General features: G+C 33.2%; 2 long non-coding RNA genes across 3 annotated transcripts; one reads left to right on the forward strand and one right to left on the reverse strand.

Moving 5' to 3' along the window:
* Nucleotides 1-4,548: 4,548 nt before the first annotated feature.
* On the reverse strand, nt 4,549-13,354 carry LOC127708749 (uncharacterized). Of its 2 annotated transcripts, none has more exons than XR_007985353.1 (3): nt 13,111-13,354; nt 10,480-10,738; nt 4,549-5,331 (listed from the first exon to the last, which is right to left on the reverse strand). It is a non-coding gene; the product is annotated as an uncharacterized LOC127708749 (long non-coding RNA). The 2 variants fall into 2 exon arrangements; XR_007985354.1 differs by lacking the exon at nt 13,111-13,354 and adding an exon at nt 11,910-11,944 and having other exon boundaries at nt 10,480-10,674.
* Nucleotides 4,972-10,853, forward strand: LOC127708751 (uncharacterized). Its single transcript, XR_007985356.1, has 3 exons — nt 4,972-5,111; nt 6,140-6,438; nt 10,706-10,853. It is a non-coding gene; the product is annotated as an uncharacterized LOC127708751 (long non-coding RNA).
* Nucleotides 13,355-20,701: the final 7,347 nt, after the last annotated feature.

The raw sequence follows: 20,701 nt of genomic DNA on the forward strand, positions 1-20,701 counted from the left end.
GTAGGAAAATATAAAGTATATTTGTATAAGCTTTAGAAAAAGAAAGAAAAGAAAGGCTTGCAGAGCTCTTTTATTACTAAGCAGTACAAATGAATTATATTTTCTACATTATAATATAATATAAAATATCAATTTACAAACAATGTTTCTTATTCCCTTGCTTTAATAACTAAACACAACATAAACATTGACAAACAATACACCTTATCGCTATTTGGAAATCTGCGCCACTTGACACGAGAATCTGCGCCGCTTGAACTTTTGACGTCATACAACAATCACTTTTCCATTGTGGCGTTTGATATTGTCTATTGTGACAAAATTCTACGGGAACAATAATAATAATGGAATAATATTTGGTATTTACTGTTTCTAAAGATGATTCTTCATATTTTGAATTTGCTCCAATGAAAAAATAAGCCTATTTCGTCCAATCAAAATAAAAGTATCTTAGCCAGAACCTCACAAGGATATCTCACTTACACATCTGGATTAATGGGTGAAGCAGATATTAAGATTGATTATTTGATAAAAGCAAGACAAGTGATTTTGCTTGTCTAATAAATTTTTGTGCATTTCTTTAAATGAATAGACTTGTGGGACAAACAATCTTACTAGCCAATCAGAAAATGTCTGTTTATGGTTGGGCTGCCATCTTCATTATAGTATTGAAACCAAAATAATGCAAATTTCATCCAACCCTAAAAAGAATGATTCCAATACAGGAGTTTCTGTTTCAAAAAAATAACAGTTGACTAACAATAGACAGTCAAATCAGATGATGGTTAAGCCAAGTCATTTAATAATAATTTGGTGTTTAACATGGCCTTACCTGATGGACATGAGTTGCGTTCACATATAAATGCCAATTTCTGTTCACATCTTCCAAGCTGCCATTTGTGCTGTCCATTATTAAAGATCAGGTAGACACAGTCTCCATTGGCAATGTTGGGACTTTTGTCAGCCCAGTACCCTTCATATCTTGATGCAGTGACTGCTCCAGTTACAGAATTCCATCTTGCCGAGTTAGCATCAGTGTCAGGAATATTAATACGATTAAATCCTGAAAAAATGTCATACACTACAGTATTAAAGTGAAGTTCTAAAGAATGCCAATAGATTCCAATCACAAAAGCAAACTATTTCAGGGTCATGTAATCTAATAGTACAGTGAAACTTCTCAAAACTGGGCCGCCCACAGAAAACGGCCAGTTTGCAGGGATGGACAGTTGAAAATTAAAATCTTAAAGAGTTACTTCCCTTCAATATGTGTGTTTGAGTATATTTGAAAATGTATTTTACCTTTATCAAAATATATATCTTTCATTGTGAATTTTAGTTTTGTATATATTATATGGATCAGTGATTTTATATGACAAGGCCAGTTTTATGAGGTTAAATTTTATTGATTTTGATAAACTAAATACAAAAATACTGGTAGTTTTATAAGGTTACATGACCATTTATTTGAATACAAATCGCGTTAATCGGCCGGAACTTCTGGAATTGGCCGGTATTACGGGAGAACGGTATTCAGAGGGACCGGTTTAGAGAAGTTTCACTGTATATCATATTTAGTTATTGACTTCCAGAGAAAGGTGCTATAAAGCTGAACTTGATGAAGTTTTGTTTGTTTGTTATTTGTCTTATTTGGATTGTTGTACGCTTTACTGAGTCATAATACTGTTATCTTATATGAAATGAAATATTTAACTGACATAAATTAATGACCAGTCTGGACGGCTGAAAGTGACGACATTTCAAAAGATGACAATGGCTTTCATATTTGAACTTGAACATGTAAAAGGCATTCTTATTGCCCAGTGACCCTGGGCAAACACAGCTGTGTTGGTTGAGCCCAAATACTAAGGAGACTAGAACTTCCCATATAGTTAAGTGTCCGACCCCCTGGTAACTTTGGTTTTGCATTATTCAGGTGCTGTGTCATTAATTTGTATGCAACATCTCCATTCATTCAAACATTAAATTTAATCCAAAAAAATACTGTAAATGTTTTGAGTTGAAAGGATCCTGTTTTTTTCAAGAATCAAACATTAAATTTAATAAAAAAAAAATACTGTAAATGTTTTGAGTTGAAAGGATCCTGTTTTTTTTAGAAAACTTATTTGGACACAGTTTAAAGGTGAAAAGACATATACTTGGTGAGCTGTCAATTATTTTACTACCAAGTGAAACAAACAATTGAATAGTGGTTGAATAGAACAGAAAAATAAGATAATTGGTATATAATCAAAATCATACAATAAATTACTTTTAAAATTATTAAATGTATGATCAAAATATAGAAACCTGTCCAAACTGATGTGATTTTAGAATTCTGCTTTTTCAAGAATTCCATGACTTCCTTGCCATCATAATAGTCTTTAATTGTTACTAAATGTGAACCAGTCCTGTCAATAGAAAAACAACACAAATTTGTTTAGAATTATAATTCTTTAACAGCTTTTCTTGAACAAATTACCAGATATAATATTTTCAAGTATTAAGATTTACAAAAATTAGAATGAAAAACCCAAAAATGTCTATTAATTCACATCCATAGCTACTGACATTATTTATACAAAACCTTTCTTTTATCCATTTATAAATTAAGAAATTATTAGCAAACTAAGGTTTCAATTCCCTCATGCAAAGTTCACCTTAGATGGATTTGGCTATTATTTTCAAGTCATTTTTGGTCATCAAACTTTTCAATTGTTTCGGTTCTTATACATCCTTGGCTTCAAATAGTCGGCTATGAGAGTTCCTGATGAAGTTAATTTCAGAAATGTACTTCCGATGCATAAAACTTATATAGTGTTGTATTTATTTTTTAAAACCCTGGTCAACATTGCTGCTGGTGGACTATCAGTCTCAGAGAGTAGCATCAGCTTAGTAGCCAGTACCAACATGATTTATAACAAACCTTTCTTAAATTGTCCGTTTATAAATACAGAAATTGTTAAGAAAATAAGGTTTAAACTACCTCAGGCGAAGTTAACCTTAGATGGATTTGGCTATTATTTTTAGGTTCTTTTTGGTCTTATAGCTCTTCAATTGGTTGGGTTCTTCAACATCCTTGGCTTTCAAATACATGTAATTGGCTTTGAGCATTTCTGATGACAGCATTTGCAGGACAATATCACCATTTATTTAAATATTCTAGAAGTTTGAAATGCTTAGCAAATAAACAAAACAAAATATTTTTTTTATATATATCTGACAAGACTAATGTCTGCAAACATCTGAAGGAAGTTATTTAAAAATATTTATTACTATCCACTTTGAAAAGCAAAAATGCGGCCTTATCATGCATTCTCCTTTGAGAGCCAGGGCTAGTGTTATTATTTTTAATCGAAATTTCCTTAAATTTATAAAAAAGCTATGAAACTTAGTGAGTTGTACTGGGTCAAATACTGTTTTAGCTCACCCTTGACAAATCCGTAATGCACTCTCCCAAGTCTGTTTCTCTGTGTCCGGAAATAAACGATAACATGACGTAACATGAACATCCCATCCTGTCAACATATGAAAATATTACTTATATTCTATGAAACAAAAATTCCCATGTTATTGAATAAATAATCCTAAAAGGAACAAGAAGGAATCAGAGATGTTTTTTTTATCTGATTCTATGAATTTAACCCCACAAAAATGAACATCAACAAAAAGTAGATGTGTTTGCACGCCAGGTATACCCCCAACCTGGAGATAAATACAATCTATAAATGTACATTTCTGGTCATTCATATCAAAGATGAGGTATACTAGGGACATACACTGGCAACACTGTGTTCATGGGTTTATAGTGTGGCTAAGATGGTGAAATCTGTAAAAATAACTATGACATTTTTAAGATAAGTCAGTCAACAGGAACGACAAATGTTGATGACCAGAAACAAAATTAAAATTAGTTTCTGCTAAAAATAACTAAGTTATGATTATACACTTATGTATCAAAATAAAACACTCCAGATCTGCAGGAATTGCAAAATAATTCCCAGCAAGTAAAAATTTCATAAAAAGTCAAAGGGCCATAATTGTAAGAACTAGAGGCTCTAAAGAGCCTGTGATGCTCACCTAGGTTTATGTGCATCTTCAAAATTGGGCACTCTCCAACAGTGGACTAGAATAGAATTCATGACAAAAATATCTTTTTTGTTGATCTAGTATTGCTTATAATATTTTCTGTTTACAGTTTCTCTTCATCTTCTTTAAGTTTTTTCCCAAAACACAAAAAAGGGTAAAAAACATTTGTCATTTGAGGGCAATCACACCTATCAACAAGAGTCTACAAACAATTTTAGCAAAATTTTAATCATTAGTAGATCTTGTCTTGCTGATCATTTTTGCTATTAAAAGTGTTTATTTATCTATTACAGTTTTCAAGATAATAGGCAAAAACACTAAAAATGGATAAAAATCTTCATTAAGAGCAATTACTCAACTGACAATTTGAGCTATGAATCTTACTTGTAGATCATGTCTTGCTGATCACTTTTGCTTTTTAAAGTTTTTATCTAGATATTAGGCAAAAATGCAAAACAAGTGTGCACACGCTGAAATGTCTCGCCTTCTTTACTAATCATTGATATTATGTTGATAGTCCTAAATATAAAGCTTTACTACAACTATCACATACACTTAACATGATCCAAGAAAATGAGGTCAAGGTCATATAAACCAAACAAGAAATACATGTACACCTTACAATCATTCAATACACTAAATATAGTTGACCTATTGTTTATAGTTTCTAAGATACAGACTTAACCAAGAAAACTAAACATTGACCAATGAACCAAGAAAATGAGGTCAAGGTCAGATGAACAATGCCAGGCAGACATGTACTACAGCTTGCAATCCTTCCATACAACAAATATAGTTGACCTATTGCTTATAGTATTAGAAAAACAGACCAAAACACAAAAACTTAACACTGAGCAATGAACCGTGAAAATGAGGTCAAGGTCAAATAAAACCTGCAAGACTGACAGGTACATCATAAAATATTTCCATACACCAAATATAGATGACCTATTGCATATAGTATTAGAAAAAAAGACCAAAACTCAAAAACTTAACTTTGACCACTGAACCATGAAAATGAGGTCAAGGTCAGAAGACACCTACCAGCTAGACATGTACACCTTACAATCATTCCATACACCAAATATAGTAGACCTATGGCATACAGTATAAGATAAACAGACCAAAACACAAAAACTTAACTATAACCACTGAACCATGAAAATGAGGTCAAGGTCAGATGACACCTGCCCGCTAGACATGTACACCTTACAATCATTCCATACACCAAATATAGTAGACCTATGGCATACTGTATAAGAAAAACAGACTAAAACACAAAAACTTAACTATAACCACTGAACCATGAAAATGAGGTCAAGGTCAGATGATACCTGCCAGTTGGACATGTACACCTTACAGTCCTTCCAAACACCGAATATACTAGACCTATTGCTTATAGTATCTGAGATATGGACTTGACCACCAAAACTTAACCTTGTTCATTGATCCATGAAATGAGGTCGAGGTCAAGTGAAAACTGTGTGACGGGCATGAGGACCTTGCAAGGTACGCACATTCCAAATATAGTTGAACTATTGCATATAGTATTAGAAAAAAAGACCAAAACTCAAAAACTTAACTTTGACCACTGAACCATGAAAATGAGGTCAAGGTCAGATGACACCTGCCCCGCTAGACATGTACACCTTACAATCATTCCATACACCAAATATAGTAGACCTATGGCATACTGTATAAGAAAAACAGACTAAAACACAAAAACTTAACTATAACCACTGAACCATGAAAACGAGGTAAAGGTCAGATGACACCTGCCAGCTGGACATGTACACCTTACAGTCCTTCCATACACTGAATATACTAGACCTATTGCTTATAGTATCTGAGATATGGACTTGACCACCAAAACTTAACCTTGTTCATTGATCCATGAAATGAGGTCGAGGTCAAGTGAAAACTGTGTGACGGGCATGAGGACCTTGCAAGGTACGCACATACCAAATATAGTTGAACTATTGCATATAGTATTAGAAAAAAAGACCAAAACTCAAAAACTTAACTTTGACCACTGAACCATGAAAATGAGGTCAAGGTCAGATGACACCTGCCCGCTAGACATGTACACCTTACAATCATTCCATACACCAAATATAGTAGACCTATGGCATACAGTATAAGAAAAACAGACTAAAACACAAAAACTTAACTATAACCACTGAACCATGAAAATGAGGTCAAGGTCAGATGACACCTGCCAGTTGGACATGTACACCTTACAGTCCTTCCATACACCGAATATACTAGACCTATTGCTTATAGTATCTGATATATGGACTTGACCACCAAAACTTAACCTTGTTCACTGATCCATGAAATGAGGTCGAGGTCAAGTGAAAACTGTCTGACAGGCATGAGGACCTTGCAAGGTACGCACATACCAAATATAGTTATCCTATTACTTATAATAAGAGAGAATCTAACATTACAAAAAATCTTAACTTTTTTTTCAAGTAGTCACTGAACCATGAAAATGAGGTCAAGGACATTGGACATGTGACTGACGGAAACTTCGTAACATGAGGCATCCATATACAAAGTATGAAGCATCCAGACCTTCCACCTTCTAAAGTATAAAGCTTTTAAGAAGTTAGCTAACGCCGCCGCCGCCGGATCACTATCCCTATGTCGAGCTTTCTGCGACAAAAGTCGCAGGCTCGACAAAAAATGGGTAAAAATCATCATTAAAGGGCAATAATTCCAATAAGTCGACTGAAGATTTCAGCCATTTGACTTCACTTTTGATCTCATCTTGCTGATCATTTTTGCATATCTAAGTTTTTTCTATCTATCATAAGTTAAGAAGATAAAAGGCAAAAAGCAAAAAAAATGGCAAAAATCATTGTTAAAGGGCAATAACTCCAATAAGGAGTCATCAGATTATTTAGGCTATGTAATTACGACTTATTTGTAGATCTTGTCTTGCTGATCACTTTTGCTGTTTAATGTTTCTCTCTTTCTATAATAGTATTTAAGGATAGGCCAAATTGAAAAAAAACTTGGTAAAATTCATTAATTAAGGGCAATAACTCTTATATGAAGTCATCTGACAGTTTTATTGTAAATGAACAATCTGCAGATTTTAATCCTATCGGATTTTCTCTATTCATAGCAGTTTTCAAGATAATAGACAAAACTTGCATTTTACCCTACATGTTCTATTTTTAGCCATGTCTGCCATGTTGGTTGACAAGTGTGGTCATAGGACACATTTTTTTAAAACTAGATACCTAATGATGATGGTGTCCAGTAGTTTCCGAGGAGAAGATTTTTGTAAAAGTTAACAGACAACCATGGACGACAGATGCCAAGTGATGAGAAAAGCTCATGTGGCTCATTGGGCCAGGTGATCTAAAAATGGGTCAACTAGAATGAAACGAAAACTGTAAGTCTTCATTGCACAATAATGCATCAAAAATCAAATCCAGATCTGTAGGCATTACAAAATGTAGTCACAGCTATAATTTACAAAGAAATTTTCAGCTGCTATTATTCTGATAAAAGTTGGTCAAATACCGTAGAGTGAAATGTAAATTTGATTAGAAAGTCTTCATTATACACTAATTTACCAAAAAACCAGATCACTATGAAACCCATTATAAAAAGACTTGATAACTGTTGGATTTCAGAAGGACCAAAGTACTAAGGATAAACACGCATGGTAGCACTATATAACATGGCATCTCAACAGCGGGGTCATAAAAATCAAGCCCCTTTTACCATGACAAACTTGAATTATAACCATGTGATAACACTGTAAACTGACAATATGTTCTGAAAATGTTAGAAGATATCACACATTTAAGAAGATATCCCTTCTTTGTGATAATGATTACAAAATGAAAAAATTCTGTCTATTATTGAAATTAGGTGGTTAAGTCAGTTGTTTACATATCAATATAAATCTGTAATTAAATGACTGCTTGTATTTCATTTGAGACGCAGATTTAGTTAAAATTATCGTATTTAAGGAGCTCCTTGCCATCTATAAGTCTTTAAAATATGATGACCTTATCTCAGTAACTCTCGACTTCCTCCAGACCTTTGAAATGGTGAGGACAAATTGATCAATTCTGATATCATCATAGACATGGTATTTTTATCTAATATAACCTTTTCTGTGAACAACAATGGAATGGACTTCACAAGTTCTCGAATAGTGGTGGTCTTGACCACCAAAAAGTTTTCCAAAGGACCAACTCAATTTCAGTATTTTGCAATAGAAATAATAGCGCAGACCAGCAGATTTTCTTCAAGGGTCACCAGAGAAAAACTTATTTGAAATATTTCCAAATAATAATCTATCTCTCTATAACTTACCTTCTGGACAAATGAATTTGATTTCATCCTAAAATAAAAAAAAAGAAATGTGAATACGATAATTTTTATAAGGAGATGAAGGAAATATGTAAAGGAGACAGATACCTAACAACAAAAACAAGCATTCTGTGAGTATTGCATGGCAATACATAGTCCCCTACAGGTTACAAATTCATTGTAATGGAACAAAATTCTAACTTGATCTATAACTTGTCATGGTGTAAACTACATAAAAATATCAAGTCAAAATCTTCAAGCATGAAGAAAAAAACTGTTGAAAACTGATTATTTAAGTGAATTTTCTATGTCCAAAGACCATAACTCTGCACAAAATTATCAGACTGGAACAAAATTCCAACTTGATCTGTAACTTGTCATGATAAAGCTATATACTAATTATCAAATCAATATCTTAAACAAGAGTGCACACGCTGAAATGTGTCGCCTTCTTTACTAACCATTGATTTTATGTTGATAGTCCTAAATATAAAGCTTTACTACAAGTAACACATAAACTTAACATGATCCAAGAAAATGAGGTCAAGGTCAGATAAACCAAACGAGAAATACATGTACACCTTACAATCATTCAATAAACCAAACATAGTTGACCTATTGCTTATAGTTTCTAAGAAACAGTCTTAACCAAGAAAACTTAACATTGACCAATGAACCATGAAAATGAGGTCAAGGTCAAATGAACCATGCCAGACAGACATGTACACCTTACAATCAATTTATGCATTAAATATAGTTGACCTATTGCTTATAGTATCTAAGAAACAAACTTAACCATGAAAACTTAACATTGACCAATGAACCATGAAAATGAGGTCAAGGTCAGATGATACCTGCCAGACAGACATATACACCTTACAATCCTTCCATACAACAAATATAGTTGACCTATTGCATATAGTATTAGAAAAAAAGACCAAAAACTCAAAAACTTAACTTTGACCACTGAACCATGAAAATGAGGTCAAGGTCAGATGACACCTACCAGTTGGACATGTACACCTTACAATCATTCAATATACCAAATATAGTAGACCTACTGCTTATAGTATCTGATATATGGACTTGACCACGAAAACTTAACCTTGTTCACCGATCCATGAAATGAGGTCAAGGTCAAATGAAAATTGTCTGACGGGCATGAGGACCTTGCAAGGTACGCACATACTAAATATAGTTATCCTATTACTCATAATAAGAAAGAAATTAACATTACAAAAAATGTTGACTTTTTTTTCAAGTAGTCACAGAACCATGAAAATGAAGTCAAGGACAATGGACATGTCATATGACAGACGGAAACTTCGTAACATAAGGCATCTATATACAAAGTATGAAGCATCAAGGTCTTTTAGCTTCTAAAATATAAAGCTTTTAAGAAGTTAGCTAACGCCGCCGCCGCCGCCGCCGTATCACTATCCCTATGTCGAGCTTTCTGTGACAAAAGTCGCAGGCTCGACAAAAATGACCAACAAGCCTACCACTAAATTCTTCAAACAATTTACCAAAGAAAAGGAAAAAAATCCAAAATGTCATTTTGTCTTTTAACAAGAGTGCACAGGCTGAAATGTCTCACCTTCTTTACTAACCACTGATGTTGATAGTCCTAAATGAAAGCTTTACTACAACTATTACATAAACTTAACATGATCCAAGAAAATGAAGTCAAGGTCATATAAACCAAACAAGAAATACATGTACACCTTACAATCATTCAATACACTAAATATAGTTGATCTATTGCTTCTAGTTTCTAAGAAACAGACTTTACCAAGAAAACTAAACATTGACCAATGAATCATGAAAATGAGGGCAAGGTCAGATGAACCATGCCAGGAAGATATGAACAGCTTACAATTCTTCCATACAACAAATATAGCTGACCTATTGCTTATAGTTTAAGAAAAACAGACCGAAACACATAAACTTAACACTGAGCAATGAACCGAGAAAATGAGGTCAAGGTCAAATAAAACCTGCGAGACTGACATGTACATCATAGAATATTTCCATACACCAAATATAGTAGACCTATTGCATAAAGTATAAGAAAAACGGACCAAAACACAAAAACTTAACTATTACCACTGAACCATGAAAATGAGGTCAAGGTCAGATGAAACCTTCCAGTTGAACATGTACACCTTACAATCCTTCCATACACCAAATATACTAGACCTATTGCTTATAGTATCTGAGATATGGACTTGACCACCAAAACTTAACCTTGTTCACTGATCCATGAAATAAGGTTGAGGTCAAGTGAAAACTGTCTGACGGGCATGAGGACCTTGATAGGTACGCACATACCAAATATAGTTATCCTATTACTTATAATAAGAGAGAAATTAACATTACAAAAAATCACAACTTTTTTTTCAAGTAGTCACTGAACCATGAAAATGAGGTCAAGGACAATGGACATGTGACAGACGGAAACTTTGTAACATAAGGCATCTATATACAGAGTATGAAGCATCCAGGTCTTCCACCTTCTAAAATATAAAGCTTTTAAGAAGTTAGCTAACGCCGCCGTAGCAGCCGAAAATCTAATTTTGCTCAGGGTGCTATTTCTTGATTATGAATTAGCTTCTGTTGAAGATCAAGGTTTAAAATGGTTATTTGTAATGATATGGCTCCCCTCAAACTAAGAGAGAAATGTTTTAGTACTATTCCTTCTTTTTATAATACCTAGTCAGACTGGAACAAAATTCCAACTTGATCTGTAACTTGTCATGATAAAGCTATATACTAATTATCAAATCAATATCTTAAACAAGAGTGCACACGCTGAAATGTGTCGCCTTCTTTACTAACCATTGATTTTATGTTGATAGTCCTAAATATAAAGCTTTACTACAAGTAACACATAAACTTAACATGATCCAAGAAAATGAGGTCAAGGTCAGATAAACCAAACGAGAAATACATGTACACCTTACAATCATTCAATAAACCAAACATAGTTGACCTATTGCTTATAGTTTCTAAGAAACAGTCTTAACCAAGAAAACTTAACATTGACCAATGAACCATGAAAATGAGGTCAAGGTCAAATGAACCATGCCAGACAGACATGTACACCTTACAATCAATTTATGCATTAAATATAGTTGACCTATTGCTTATAGTATCTAAGAAACAAACTTAACCATGAAAACTTAACATTGACCAATGAACCATGAAAATGAGGTCAAGGTCAGATGATACCTGCCAGACAGACATATACACCTTACAATCCTTCCATACAACAAATATAGTTGACCTATTGCATATAGTATTAGAAAAAAAGACCAAAAACTCAAAAACTTAACTTTGACCACTGAACCATGAAAATGAGGTCAAGGTCAGATGACACCTACCAGTTGGACATGTACACCTTACAATCATTCAATATACCAAATATAGTAGACCTACTGCTTATAGTATCTGATATATGGACTTGACCACGAAAACTTAACCTTGTTCACCGATCCATGAAATGAGGTCAAGGTCAAATGAAAATTGTCTGACGGGCATGAGGACCTTGCAAGGTACGCACATACTAAATATAGTTATCCTATTACTCATAATAAGAAAGAAATTAACATTACAAAAAATGTTGACTTTTTTTTCAAGTAGTCACAGAACCATGAAAATGAAGTCAAGGACAATGGACATATGACAGACGGAAACTTCGTAATATAAGGCATCTATATACAAAGTATGAAGCATCAAGGTCTTTTAGCTTCTAAAATATAAAGCTTTTAAGAAGTTAGCTAACGCCGCCGCCGCCGCCGCCGTATCACTATCCCTATGTCGAGCTTTCTGTGACAAAAGTCGCAGGCTCGACAAAAATGACCAACAAGCCTACCACTAAATTCTTCAAACAATTTACCAAAGAAAAGGAAAAAAATCCAAAATGTCATTTTGTCTTTTAACAAGAGTGCACAGGCTGAAATGTCTCACCTTCTTTACTAACCACTGATGTTGATAGTCCTAAATGAAAGCTTTACTACAACTATTACATAAACTTAACATGATCCAAGAAAATGAAGTCAAGGTCATATAAACCAAACAAGAAATACATGTACACCTTACAATCATTCAATACACTAAATATAGTTGATCTATTGCTTCTAGTTTCTAAGAAACAGACTTTACCAAGAAAACTAAACATTGACCAATGAATCATGAAAATGAGGGCAAGGTCAGATGAACCATGCCAGGAAGATATGAACAGCTTACAATTCTTCCATACAACAAATATAGCTGACCTATTGCTTATAGTTTAAGAAAAACAGACCGAAACACATAAACTTAACACTGAGCAATGAACCGAGAAAATGAGGTCAAGGTCAAATAAAACCTGCGAGACTGACATGTACATCATAGAATATTTCCATACACCAAATATAGTAGACCTATTGCATAAAGTATAAGAAAAACGGACCAAAACACAAAAACTTAACTATTACCACTGAACCATGAAAATGAGGTCAAGGTCAGATGAAACCTTCCAGTTGAACATGTACACCTTACAATCCTTCCATACACCAAATATACTAGACCTATTGCTTATAGTATCTGAGATATGGACTTGACCACCAAAACATAACCTTGTTCACTGATCCATGAAATAAGGTTGAGGTCAAGTGAAAACTGTCTGACGGACATGAGGACCTTGATAGGTATGCACATACCAAATATAGTTATCCTATTACTTATAATAAGAGAGAAATTAACATTACAAAAAATCACAACTTTTTTTTCAAGTAGTCACTGAACCATGAAAATGAGGTCAAGGACAATGGACATGTAACAGACGGAAACTTTGTAACATAAGGCATCTATATACAGAGTATGAAGCATCCAGGTCTTCCACCTTCTAAAATATAAAGCTTTTAAGAAGTTAGCTAACGCCGCCGTAGCAGCCGAAAATCTAATTTTGCTCAGGGTGCTATTTCTTGATTATGAATTAGCTTCTGTTGAAGATCAAGGTTTAAAATGGTTATTTGTAATGATATGGCTCCCCTCAAACTAAGAGAGAAATGTTTTAGTACTATTCCTTCTTTTTATAATACCTAGTCCAAATAATTATGACGTCTTGAAAGGCTATTTCAATTTTTTGGTGTGCATGATTGCCTTGCTATGAGGCCTTCCTACCAAGTAGGAAAGCATCACAGCAAAAAATTAAAATAGCTTTTCAAGAGGTCATTATTATTTGGACTATCAATCACCCTGAACTGATGTCATGTGACATTTTGTACTTATTATACTACATGTCAAAATGCCGATTTTTGATTGGTTAATACGAGGAAGACAATTTACTCTATCCTATGGTAAATACTCTATTACCCTTCAAGGAGACGCTTGTTCAAGTGTGCGCTTTATTAAATACGGATGGTTGTTATGTACAAGAGTTCAATGACCTGTAAATGAAAGAAAATTAAATCCGTTTGCACATTCTTTATACATAGGTGTGGTCAGAACGACGTCTCTCTCTGCAACTAAATTAAATAAACAGTCTTTCTGTGTATATCAATCAGCTTGGTGACGTCACAATCATGTCAACCATCCGGTGCAACGCCTGCTACCTACAATAAAATAGGGGTTTCCCCCTTTTCGGAAAGAATTAATCACATAGGTTAAATACAAAAGATCCATGCAGGTCAGGTTGGGCAAAAATTGAATACAATGCACACACAATAAGATCAACAAGTAAAAAATAAGACACAAATTCCGGGAAGCACTATAAAAAAAAATGAACATTTATAAAGGAAGATGCAAGGATATTTTTGAAGGCCTGTTTAAATCCTTGCATGTTCCTACAAATATCATAACTTGAATATAACTAAAATGTTGCACGGACCCGTTTTCGTGTGCTCCTAGAGCCTAGGTCTCAAGTGTTTGAACACGGGCACTAGGCTCTCAATGCCTTTTTCACGTGTTTCTAGAGGCTAGGTCTCAAGTGTTTAAACACAGGGACTAGGCTCTCAATGCCTTTATCACGTGTTCCTAGAGGCTAGGTCTCAAGTGTTTAAACACGGGCACTAGGCTGTCAATGCCTTTTTTACGTGTTCCTAGAGGCTAGGTCTCAAGTGTTTAAACACAAGCACTAGGCTCTAAATGCCTTTTTCACGTGTTCCTACAGGCTAGGTCTCGAGTGTTTAAACACGGGCACTAGGCTATCGATACCTTTTTCACGTGTTCCTAGAGGCTAGGTCTCAAGTGTTTAAACACGGGCACTAGGCTCTCAATGCCTTTATCACGTGTTCCTAGAGGCTAGGTCTCGAGTGTTGAAACACGGGCACTAGGCTCTCAATGCCTTTTTCACGTGTTCCTAGAGGCTAGGTCTCAAGCGTTTAAAAACGAGCACTAGGCTCTAAATGCCTTTTTCACGTGTTCCTAGAGGCTAGGTCTCGAGTGTCTAAACACAGGCACTAGGCTCTCAATGCTTTTTTCACGTGTTCCGTGTTTAAACACGGGCACTAGACTCTCAATTCCCTTTTTGCGTTGTCTATTGTCTATATATTAAAATCGAACATTCAGACAATTTTCTCAGGTTTCCCACACAAAGCATTTAAGGTGTAAACTAAAAGTTAAGAATTTTGCAAAAAAAAAATCCATGATCAGTTCAGCGATACAGGCCTACTTTATATGCATGATTATGTGTTTCATGACAACCCATAAAGGCCTATAACAAATTAAGTTTTCAAATAAAACACTTCCACAGTTCCACCGAATCCACCCCCATAATCCAGTAAATAATCTTTTTGTAATAAATGTAGGTAATTAATAATTAATATGATACATGTTTTTATAATCATAGTTGTATAAACCCATATGTTTATACATCTATGTTATAATGTACTTGAATGATAACTGTAAACTCACTGATGACAATGCAGCTCAGTGTTAAAGATAACTTGCATAACCAGTGGAACCTCTTTTAAAAAGACATGTTAGACTGACGTACCGAACCCCTCCCCCTTTGTCTTGTATTATGCAGCGATTTATAGTACTGAATTACCTCTTGTTCGGTCGGTTACAATTTCGAAAAAATACTTATTTGATTTGAATGTAACCTGAGACACAGTACTTTAACTCGTTATTTATCCTCTTCCCAGATGCAACATAATCGTGCTGCAAAAACAACTGGAAGGGGAGATAAGTAGATTTTTTATCATGTAAACGTGCTATGAATCGTACTTTTTTTTAAATCTTTAAATGGTACTGTGACTATGTTTCTTCGAAAAGCATGATGAAGCTAAATTAACTTAAATTGAACCACAAACAGATCCTTGAACAGCACCAATACCATTTGTGTTCATTTTGTTGTCTGTAGATCTACGATATGTGACTGATTGCGATTCGAGTACACCTTTATCCAAATACTTTTTTATTATGTCTCAAGTATTTTGAAGATATAATTCGTGTTCTTATTCGCACGAATAACAAAAATAAGATATTGACCTACCTGTGAATTTATAGGCTTTAAAACTATAAACAAACAGAAAAGACGGGTCCAAATCATTGTGGACACAATAATGAAACAGATATCTTAGTAATGTTCGTTTTTCAATATTCCATACTCAGCCAAAATTTATATCCTAAATGAAGATGAGAGTGGAATGTAACGGTTGAAGTTTAAACTGATTTCTTATTAAAACTGTTCTTCCCATATTTCCTCACGTGACCTCTAGTGAGCAGTGCTCAAATTTATGATTTGCCGCCATGATAACGACTACATTTCAAGTGAAAATGAAAATCCACCGTAGATTACTGAAAAAGAGTTTTAAACTGTTAAACTGCAAACGATGTAAAGAAAATGCTTTATTTTAAGATTTTAATAAGTGACATATGTTTCCGACTTCTACTTTTCAGTTTACAAGTGTGAAAGACCGATTCTTAGTAAACGACCCTCTTGTAGTCTGAAGATTCTGCCGTTCTTCTTTTTCGGTTACAGAAACCCATCAACGTATTGATTAACAATTTTTTTAGTTCGATATAATTATTACTTTCTGTTTGGTAATATATTTTTTATATTATTAATTTTTCTTTGTTTTTGATTAAAATCGAGAATGGAAATAGGGAATGTGTCAAAGAGACAACAATCCGACCAAAGAGCAGAACACAGCCAAAGGACACCAGTGGGTCTTCAACATAGCGAGAAAATCCCGCACCCGGAGGCGGGCTTCAGCTGGACCCTAAACAAAAATGTATACTGGTTCAATGAAAATGGACGTCACACTAAACTCCAAAGCATATAAATGAACTAAATTAAAAAAAAAACATATAAGACTATCAAAGGCCAAAGGGACTTGGGACAGACTCGAAAATGCGGCGGGGTTAAACATATTTTGTGAGATCTCAACCTTCCCCCTATACCTCTAGCTAATGTAGGATAAACAAACACACAGCAATACGCACAGTAAAACTAAGTATAAAAGAAGTTCGAGTCCGATGTCAGAATAGGTAACAAAAGAAAATAAGCAAAATGACAATGATACATAAATTAACAAAGGATTACTAACAGTTACTGACATGCCAGCTCCAGACCTCAATTAAACTGATTGAAAGATTATGTCTTCATCATATGAAAATCAAACACAATCCCTGCCGTTAGGGATTTAGTATCATACCATCATTAAATATATGAGAAGAACATAACCCGTATCATGCCAACAACTGGTTTTAGAATAAATGTGTTTATTTCCGATGCAAAGACCCTATGAGTGAATCAATAATAATAATAATAATAATAATAATAATAATAATAAATTCTTTATTTTCAGAAGGTAACACAGATAACAAAACAGTTAATCCACCCCATGGCCTTCTACATCTACATGATATATTTATACATATACAAAGATAAACAAAACAAACTACATGTGTAGAAGATCACATGTATAGTACAGATAGACCAATACCACTTACATGAAAAAAGTATGACTACAGTAAAGTTAACGCATTTTAACTACAAAAAAGTTCTCTTCTTGTATCTTTAAGAGATAAGATTGACAGTTTGCTTTAAAAATATTTACACTTTTATTTTCTTTCAAATTTAAAGGCAAAGAATTCCACAACAAGGTTCCAGAATACTTAAAGTTCGTTTACCATAATTAGTTCCATATCGTTGAACGAATATATTATTTTGGGTAGATGATCTTAATGCATATTTATTAACAGTCAGTTGAACAGCTTGAAAATAGTTCAACTAAATATTCAGGTGCTAGATTATTCATACACTTATATATCATCACTGCCATAATATATTTAATTCTATTATAAATGGTAAGCTATCCTAACTCTTTAAACATAATCGATGAAGAAATATCAAACCCTATATTCAAAATTATTCTTTCAGCCCACTTTTGTAACTTCTATAGCTTTTCAATATTAGTTTTTGAAGCATTTCCCTACACGGAACAGCAGAAATCCATGACTGAGAGTATATATCCATAATAATAAGGTTTAAGAGCACTTACAGGAAGATATGCTTTGAGTCTGCTCATAAGAATTAGACGCAGTCTGCTTACAAATACTGCACAGAGTTTGTCAATTTGATTTTCTCACGAAAGAGATTTATCTATGTGGATTCCTAGCAGTTTTTGGTTATGAACGACGTCTATTTTGTGTTCATCGTCAAATTTGATATTTAGTTCTGATTTAAAAGGATTTAGTCTATTAGAACGAATTAACATGACCTTAGTCTTATCACTATTCAATATTATATCATTACACCAATTCATAACATTACAAAAATCTACATTCATAAATACATTTAAATCTGTTACCGATTGAGATGACTTATATGAACTTGTATCATCAGCATAAAGCTCTGAAGAAACATTTTCAAGCACAAGTGATAAATCATTGATAAATATTATAAAAAGTAAAGGTCCTAATATGGAACCTTGTGGTACTCCTGATTGAACCTCTCGGAAATGAGATTCAATATCATTGATCATTACCTTCTGAAATCTTCCTGATAAATAAGATTTGAACCAATCAATAGCATGATCATCACAATGATACATTTTTAATTTTCTGAGTAAAATATTATGATTAACAATGTCAAATGCTTTTCTCAGTAAAGTCTAAAAAAAGTGCGCATGTTAAATTCCCTTTATCCATTTCACTTAGCCATTCATCAATTAATTTAAGTAGGGCAGTGTTACATGAATGTCTAATCTAAATCAATATTAATACCAAAATATGCAATCTTTAATGACCTGACAACAGTATCATAACTATATTCCTTCTGAATAAGTCTGTTTAAAGGTTTGATTAGCTTTTGAGGTGAATGTCGACATATTTGTGCTTTGTATAGAATATTACCATAAAAGATTGGATGTGAAATACCTGGAAAATGTGAAATACATTATAAACATGGATTTTTGAAATATGATGCAGACAGCTTAATATTGCCACTAATTACACTCTTTAATAACATTTTTGAGTCTGGTATATTTCCAGATATTTGGAATATTTCAACTATCTCTACTTTACATAAAAGCAGTTCCATCTATGACTGTATTAACTACCGTGGAATAAGTATCGGAAGCTGCTTATGAAAGCTATTTACCAAAATACTGCAATATAGAATATCTAATTACTCTGAAGAAAACAATTTAATTGGAGATAACCAAGCCGGTTTTAGGCAAGATTACAGAACTACAGATCAAATATTTATTTTGAAAACACTGTTAAAACCTATATTTGTATGTTTTGTTGACTTTTGTAAGTGCGTTTGATTCAGTTTGGAGAGAGGCTATGTAGTTCAAATTAAAAGAAATTGGAATAATAGGGAATATCTTTAATGTTATAAAAATTATGTATTCTAACACATTTTTCTGCATAAAAATGATAAAGGTGTAAAGCAAGGAGACAGTCTTAGCTCTACATTATTAATATTTGTTTGAATGGTTTAGGTAAATGCTATGACAAAGACAAATCCTATCCATTAGATCTAGGAAATCATAAAATCAATTATCTACTATTTGCAGCTGATCTGTTACTTTTATCAGAAAATAAAGAAGGTCTACAACATTGTCTTAACAAACTAAACTCCTACTGTATTACATGGAAATTACAAACTAACTTAAATAAAACCAAGATAATGATTTTTAGCAAAGGCAAAAAAGATTATTCAAAATATAATTTTTAACAAAATAATTTACAAATTGAAATTGTGGAAAGATACAAATATTTAGGCATTGTGTTTTATTTCAATGGTAATCTTAAACATGCCGTAGATGATATCTTTAATAAAGCTCTAAAAGCCTTTTACTTTGTTAATAGTAAATTTAATAACTTCAAAGAGGTACCATTGAAAAACTGTCTTAAACTTTTTGATAGTCTAATTAAACCTATTTTGACATATATGGTAGTAAAATATGGTTATCAGATTATGACATAAATTTAATTAATTTTGACAATCTACCAATTGATAAATTACAACACAAGATGTTGAAATCTATCCTTGGGGTCAAAAGACAGTCATCAAATATGGCTAGTAGACTTGAATGTAACAGGAGTCCAATGTTGATTTTCTCATTATGTTTAATGTATAATTATTATATGAGACTTCTTAAAAAAAATAGAGATAGCATATTATATAGTGCGTTTACTGCAGATCAAGAATTATCTCAAGAAAACTCAAAATGCTGGTTTTCTACCCTAAATAAAATATTTAAAGTACTCAAACTTGATACAAAAAAATTGACCGATAATAGTGTTTTTTTTAAATAGTCTAAGGTATTATAACCAGCAATCTGACTCACAACTACAAAAAATAAAATCTGGAGCTGTGGACAGTAAACTGATGCTTTTCAGTAATATTTTTGTTCCAAGTTTTGTTCCCGTCTATCTTGAAACCAATCTTACCAAAAATATAAAAAGTAAAATCATTCATACAAACAAAGCAAACAAGCCAACCAAACTTTTAAATTGCTAGCATTAGGATAACAGCTTTAAACTTGAGGTAGCCTTAATAGTGACAAATTATTCATGTTTTGTGTCAAAGGGTACCACTGTGTGGATATCTTTTTATTTTTTTTTTATTTGAGCAGTTGCTCACAGTATTTCTAGTTGATCATATAAATTCATTTAAAGCATGAAGACAAACAAAAAGGGCGACAGGCGTATCATGTGCTCATGGTGCAGCTCTTTATTAGTTATGTCAGAGGTTAATTTGTTCCAGTCTTTAATGGTTGACAAAAGAAAGAAAATTTGTAGCTGTTTTTATTACATTGAATTTGTCTGT

This window comes from Mytilus californianus, unplaced genomic scaffold, assembly GCF_021869535.1.
Source record: "Mytilus californianus isolate M0D057914Y unplaced genomic scaffold, xbMytCali1.0.p SCAF_7, whole genome shotgun sequence".
Taxonomy (NCBI): Eukaryota; Metazoa; Mollusca; class Bivalvia; order Mytilida; family Mytilidae; genus Mytilus; species Mytilus californianus.